We start from the raw sequence: 8,376 nt of genomic DNA on the forward strand, positions 1-8,376 counted from the left end.
GTAAGAACATTATCTGGGTCTTAGTGTGGGCGATTTTTCGGTATTTTCATTTTCGAGAAAAATAAGGGTATGTGAAATATCAAAAATAAAAATGCTCATATCTCGCTTGAAAATTAAAATATTAAAAAATCACCCACGCTCAGACCCAGATAATGTTCTTACCTAAAAGTTTGATAATAGATCATTTCACTCTAGTATCAAAACTAACAGTAGGTACACTATTGAGAATAGTGAACGACAATTTGCGTGCTAAAAGTGTTAAAAGAACAGACAATTGTCAGACCAACTTCACAGTTGTTATTTGTAAACTAAATAGAACAATTTTACATATTTTTCCTCACAGACTTCGTCAAATCATATAGACGGTATAGTACGCCCGTTACCCATTTTAATCCATAATGGTGGCTTATTTTCCATCTTTCCCACAAGTATTATACACCGAGAGACGATGGCTACGTAATTTATTACGTATTATTTATTAGTTATTTTAATTATTTAGTGCTGTTTATCAGTACGATGACGAAAAATTTACAATTACAATAAAGGTACAATTTGTGTTTTGGGAACCATTGTCCACAGTCATCTTCACATCGGACGTTCCTGCCGCCGCCGTATGTACATATATAATATATATTACTATAGGTACACATCAACATGAACCCCGATGATCGTTCTTTGAAACTATATATTATTGTGTTATGTCTAATGTATATATATAAAATATACACGCGAATACGAGACGGGAGAAGGGACATATACGCTCACACACGCGCATGGTATATAATAATAGTAATACATCCCTCTCGTCATTGTTCCTCTTAAACTCCGTGTCTGTGAAATCTTGCCCTTTTTCAGTCGAATTTTTATTGTATTTACTTCGTCTTTATATTTAAAGCACCGTTTAGAGGCATGTGTGCATGTATATTATCTAAAAAAAAATGAAATGAAATGATATAATTTCACAAGTAATTTTTTCATTTTATTCTTTTGACGTATGAGCCACTTATTCTTTTTACACGCGCTTTATTCTGTTATAATAACCGTACATCAAGACCATTTCGTTAAGGGGGGGAGCATTTATACAACAAACATATTTACTCTTTATATTATTAATTATTACATAATTGTATTGGTATATAGTATATTATGATTCATCATATTTACGCGCGTTTACGTATTAACAGTGATGTATAATATATATTATATTATATAAATTGCAGTGTGGGTATATGTCAGTCTTGTAAAGTATTCGAATACGTATTCTGAGTACTTTTATTTGTATTTTTTATACATTAAAAAAATACTTTTTTCCGATCCAGAAAATTAGTTTTAAATTTGTGACAAGACATATTATAAACACCAATGTGTTGTATCCCGTATGGCCCGTATCGGCCAATTCATATGTGGTTAAAATGTATAAATAACTTATGATTACGTTATATGTTTAATTATTAATTAATAAATGTTAAATACCAATCATTCAAAAACTGTCAAAAACTAGTCGTGAAAAAAAGTATTCTAATAGTATTCGAATACTTTTTAAAATATTCGAATATGTATTCTGAATATATTTTTTAAGAACTATTCGAATACGTATTCTGAATACTTTAATTCTCATTTATTTGAATATGTATTCCGAATACAAAATAAAAGTATTCTTTACAAGACTGGTATATGTGGATATAAGATATCAAAGGTTAACGATTTGATTGAAAAAAATTCAGTTATTTTCTTCCATCGAATAAATCACGAACGTTTCATTGCCATTTATGGTTTACTACCTACCTATATTGAGTTTATACGCTTTAGGTATGTTTTATTATTATTTGGTACTCTGCAGCTCGTATATAATTCTATATAGGAAGCACAGTCGTCAATACATTTTAGGTACACGGCCACCCTTATATATGATCATTTCCTTTTCTTTATTCCTGCAAGCGGTTCTCAGAATCAAAATCCTATATTGTAAAGGGGATATTCATATATGTATTATGTAGAATGTATATTCTATATTGAAAATATACCTGAAAAAAAAAACATACCAAATCTCACGTATTGGTTAATATGATCGAATCATTGATTCTCATACTTTTATGATTTCTTGCTACGAGTTTCAGATTCTGAGTGGAGCGATGAATGTTTTGATTTTACAGTTAATAATTTATTAATTTAATTTAAAGTTTTGTGTCTTTCATCATCTTTTGGGGAGTAAAAATGCTTCGATTTTCTACTTCAGCATTTTTTCTGGTAGGAATCTAGTTAGTACCTTTTTGGGTCAAAAGTGAATAATTCCCAAGAATTTCAAAAGCGTCAGGAAAAACATAAAAAAAAATTTAAGGAAAAACGGGGATTTTTACGCAAAGCCAGTTTTTGACGAAATCGACGATTTTTATTTTTGGTGTAACTCTATAAAAAAAACCCATATATACATGATATTTCCACGGAATATGTTTATATTAGCATTTTGTATTTGAGCTATTTATATGCATAAGGAATTTCGATTTTCATAAGTTTTTATTTAGCTAATTTCAATAAACAATTTTCGTCAAAAAAATTGAAAATTGAACACAAGGTTTCGTATAAGTTAATGTTAGTGGAAATCAAATGAAAATGTTGAGCGTAGATCCAAAATAATTTATTACGAGTGCCAGACGTTGGAATTTTGACAAAACTTGCCAAAATCACGAAAGCTTGAAAAATATTTTGAGTTAGAAATGCATAAACACTTTTTATTTAAATGTAGGATTTGAAAATTTCCTACAAGATTCCTTATAAGCTTTTCTACTTTAAACAAAAAAAAAGTTTACCGGAAAGTCAAGTTAGTTTTTATAAGCGGTTGATGTTCAAATTTTTACGAAATTTTTGAATATTAACCCAATTTCCCAAAGAACGATTTCCTTATTTTATTGTACCTAATTCAAAATCTAATTAGGCTTCATTCGTTTATACTTTATATGATAGAATATCGTAATATTGTTTTAATTCATATTTTCCAGTATTTTATTGCTGTCATATTGTATTAGACATTAGTCATTATACATATTTAATTTTGTTGTGTGCAATTACATAATGCTGACTCGTGTAGTCATGTGCACAAGTGGTATAACTCCATTTCAATTGAATTTTGTTCGAGGAATTGTGTTAAAGTGAAACGTGCTATTATGTATAGTGACAGATACTCTAGGGGTTGAATTATCTTTTTGACATGCTATGTAGTATTTTGAGGAAAGTTCTAAGAACGGGTCCACAAAAATAATACTGTTTAAACAATTTACGGTTACAATTTTAAGAAATTTAACTACAAGTAGTTAAGGTGTCTTGGAACTTAATTTTAAGCAATGTGTAATCGTAATGTGGCTTTTGAAATAAACTATTAAACTACATATTATATTGATAAGTTTTTTGTCATAATCCTTAGTATTAAGAAAAACAATTTATCAGATTATATTAGATAGGTAACAAATTATTATTTTAACGGAACCTATGCTATTTTTGTATGAAATAATATTAAATATACCGCTGTATAGCGCATGCTAATTGAACCATAAAAACATTTTAAGAACAAATCGAGTGCCAGGTATTAAAATTTATATAATATTATTATATATATTTTTTCTCTAATTTAGTTTTCTTTAGCTATGATATAATTTCTTTAGATTAGGGTTAAGAGGACGCTATCCATGCATTTTTTGTCTCCGTCTTACACACGCACGAGATAGAAAATGTCCTTTAGTTAGTTTAAATAGTGTGTTGTTAGTTTTAATAGTGTGTGTGAATTGACCTATTATCATACTTTTAAGTAAAAATATTATCTGTTTTTAAGCGTTGGCGATTTTTCAATATTTTTATTTTCAAGTAAGATATGCGTATGTGAAATATCAAAAATTGAAAATGCTCATATCTCGCTTGAAAATTAAAATATAGAATAAAAGCCAACGCTTAAGCACAGATAATGTTATTATCTAAACATGTTATAATATGTCAATTCACTCTAGTATCAAAACTATCAGCATACTATTGAGACTAGTGAACGACAATTTGCTATGTCGTGCGTGTGTAAAACGAAGACAACTAATGTGGGTATGCGTAGCGTCCTCTTAAGAGGACGTCGCACCCGCATAATATGTTGTCTCCGTCGGTGGCAGACATAAGCTCCAAAATGAGATAGGAAAAAAAAGTTGTGTCAATTTAGAACTATAATATTATATTTTAATAATTTATTATTGACACTTTTTACTGTTTTTAGTTTTTATAAGATCGAAAAAATCAATTGTTTTTTAAAATTATAATTTATTAATTTATATTATATTTAACGAAAATTTTAATAAGATCGACATTTTTAAATAACTACTTATATAAAATATTAATATTAATATATTAATATAAATATTAATTTTGGCGCATTAATAAAATGTAATTTTTGCACCTTTGGCGTTTCTGTCATATGTTGGATATAAACAGGTATATAATATTAGATTGGCGATTATGTCCTACAAATTTTAGCGCAAATGATGTGTCATTTTTGTACTTTTTGCCGCTTATATCATATTATACCCATCTTATGTCTTACATGCGTACGGCATAACGCATTTTACGTTCAGCACATCACGTTTATCTCCTTTAGTTTCAAAATTAGAGTGAATTAAATGTCTCATTAAATTTAAAGCTAAGATTATTATCTAGGGCATCTTATAGGTTTTTTGTTATATATTTTAATTTTAAAGTGATTTATGAGTATTTTAAGATGTATAAACAATTTACAAGTTTAAAATACTCATTATTCGCTTTAATATTAAAATATAATAAAAAGCCTATCAGATATAGTTGCGGCTATAATAACTCGCTGTAATATCTATTATCATATTCATACATAGGTATTGTTTAATTTGCGGCTTTATTTAAGTAATGCACATAATATCATACAGGCACGGATCACGAGTAAAGATCTGGAAGGGGGGCCCAACAATTTCTTTACAACACAAATATAATTATAATAAAATATTATACTTTATTCTTATAATTTAAAAATGTTGTCATAATAATAGGTAGATATATGTAATCAATGTGATAAATAAATTATTGATTATTTAATATATAATATTTATATATTATAAAAAATATATCTGGGGGGGGGGGGGTGGTCTCCTAGGCCCCTCCTGGATCCGTCCCTGATAGGTATATTATATCTATACCGCAGTAGTGCAGTGTGTCTACAGTGGATATTCTATTAGGTAATCTTTTATTCTCTGTAGTCTTTTCCTGCATGTAAGATGATATTTTATATTTTATCTGTTAGTGTTCCTAGTGCCAATATTCTCGAAAAATAAATCAAATAAGTTAAGCCAATATGCAAGTGACTTTCAAAAGTTATTTTCTTCTTTGTTATATTTGTTGCACACAGGACTGGTAATGTTTTATTGACTTGTTGCACGCGTGAAACAAATGAAAATGGAAAAAGACTGGTATTTTTATCAGAAGTTGTTTTGCTACAAGTTACATCAACTATCTCGTATAGAAATTAGAATATAATAATATGTGAAGTGCAATATCTAGGTTATTGTTGGGACTATTACCCACCATGCATTGTGGGACCTGTAGTTTTACATTAGGTATACTATAATATATTCAATACCTAAGTTATTTCCGGCTTTTTTTCAATTAAATATTGCGTTCGTAATTCAGAAACTTTCAGTAAGTTCGCTACTGACTTAAATTGGTTTCAATATGCATACTTATCGGTGGTATTTATAGGTAGTATATAAGACTCGTATTGAAATTATTTTCTATCGATCGTTTTATGGGTGTTTAGGTATATTAATAGTGTTCAAACGTAATCGTGATTTAAGTACCTAATCAAGAATTTCTAGGTATAGCTTAATGTTCCCTATTAATGTGAAGTGGGGTGCGTTGGATAATGCCTTGTATACATTATATTATACTCGTTTGATTAGATATTATAGCTAAGTATCCGTCAAATGTGTGTGTATATGTGGTCTTAGAAGCCATGTAAAATAATATAGGTACTATATAGTATATATTATATGCATAAAAAAATTGATAATTCGAACAATATTTACACACACGTGATGACGATAACCGTTCGCCGATGTGGTTGTTCCCGCGGAATTAAATTGCAAACCATCTATACTATATTGGTACATTATTATTATTTATTATAAAAGAACATCCCCGGCCTTGTCGATTCGTTTCAGCCGCTCCTGGTGCAAAGCCATGACAGGACCACCGCGCCAAAACATTCGGTCCTTGCAACGGATATTATTATTATAATATTCACTATCGTGTTTAATAATATAATATACAGCCGCAACGCTCATAATAAAACATTCGTCGTCGTTCATACGTCCATCGCAATTTTCACGCGCGATTTCCTTCGATATTTATGCGTGCGACCGCTAGACGCAATCCTATAAGGCATAAATTATGATATTTATAGCGTATATAGTAACCAGTATATCATTCAAATGTAAGTTGCATAGTCGTCCGTATCGTTGAGAAAAAAATAGCGTCATAAATTTACATATTATAGCTCGTGATCTATGTGCAAAGATGGGCAAACCTAGTTAAAATGTACACTCGACACGATATTAATATATTATTTATACATAGATGGTACAGAAGTGAATTTCGACCTTTTTAGAATGCTTAACGTTCCCACCAGTGGGGGACGTCGACTTGACAATATCGCGGGGGACCATGGGCTGTTGTGTCGCCGTTGTAGCAGTCGATCGCACGCACCAAAACTGACACAGTCACGCATAACATAAAATAATCGTCCAATCATATTATTTTATTATTATATTATTATTAAAGGCTCGACCGTGTTGTGTAGATTACGGTTTGGTGTAGCGCAGGCGTTCAAAAAGTTTGGCGGTCGAGAAAACCACTTCGATTCCATTCGAACCTAACCCAGTTTGATATGTATTATGATGATCCACGGCAATATATACCTGATTCAATGCAATACATTGTGTTTAAGCGGTGAGGTTTGCACGCGATTGCTTACAATAATAATATGATCTCCTGCAGCAGCTGTAGGCATAAATGTTTAATATACCTACACTGCACATTTGTACCCATATGGGTCGCCTTCACTTTTTTCCGGTAAAATAATTCGCATTCACCCGTATACTGTGGCGCCGTGAGATCGCCATTTTATTTTATATTCTGTAGCGCGAAAAACTGTTGGCCCCCGGTTTACCCTTTCTGGGCCGCGCTCGCCGCCATTTATACGATGTATATGTGATATATATATACACCAATTCGCGGTTAATCATTACAATAATATTATATTATATATTATGCATATATTATTATTATTATTATTATTATTATTTATTATTATATTTTAACACCGTCCTCGTTTGTATTATAATAGTAATAATAATATGTGCGTGTGCAGTCAGTGCGGCCATTGTGTCCCGGCGCGAATGTGTTTTATATTTTTGCCGCATTGTTCGCGCACGCCGTCCCTGTCACTCGGGTACGTGCGTGGGCGGCGGCGGCGGCGTCGGCGTACGTATACGTACGAGCCGACCGGTCGGGCTCTTGATGGACGGGACGTGGCGGGGGTGGCCGAGAACGTGCCAGCCGCGTATACTCGAGGGGACCGCGGGCGTGCGGAAATCCCTGGCCATTATATATTGTACGACGATGTATAATATGACGTGTGCGTGGGGTTTCATATAGGGGTGCAGGACAATCGCGGGGGTGGCAATAATATTATAATATAGCGCACGACGGACATGACAAAACTGGTGGTTGGATTTCGGTAAAATAAATATACTGAACCGGTACCGGACGCTCGGCTCGGGGATGATATCGTGTGGGGGGCACCCACTTCCTTTTAAAATAAAATATGTAGCGCATGCTCTTTTTCTTTGCACGTGCATCGCAGCAGTGAACGTCGTGGGTACATAATAATAATAATAATATTAGGGGTACGTGCGCGGACGCCGGACGGTAATATAGTGCGACGATATTATTATTATGTAGGTAGGTATCTTTCCACGTGTGACGAAACGCACGAGTCTTTCCCGGTTTTTTCCGTTTCAAACGGCCATTTCGCCCGCCAAGAAGACGACCGCGGTACCTATCCAGTGTTTTGACGCGTGTGTAGGTATATAGTTTTTTAACGGTTTTTTTTTACACATTATATCCGCTGCGATTATTATGTACCTATACAACAATAATATAATATTATGTGCCTTATCGTGTATGAATGTTTGTGTGTATAGCTAACCTAACCTATATAGCTTACATAAAATATTATATTGTGTATAACCGTTCGTTTACGCATATAACTAACTCCTGAGCGATCTCGTCTTTTATATTCTCACGCGGGCCCGACCTGCAGAT

Source organism: Acyrthosiphon pisum, chromosome A1 (assembly GCF_005508785.2).
Source record: "Acyrthosiphon pisum isolate AL4f chromosome A1, pea_aphid_22Mar2018_4r6ur, whole genome shotgun sequence".
In the NCBI taxonomy this organism is placed as follows: domain Eukaryota; kingdom Metazoa; phylum Arthropoda; class Insecta; order Hemiptera; family Aphididae; genus Acyrthosiphon; species Acyrthosiphon pisum.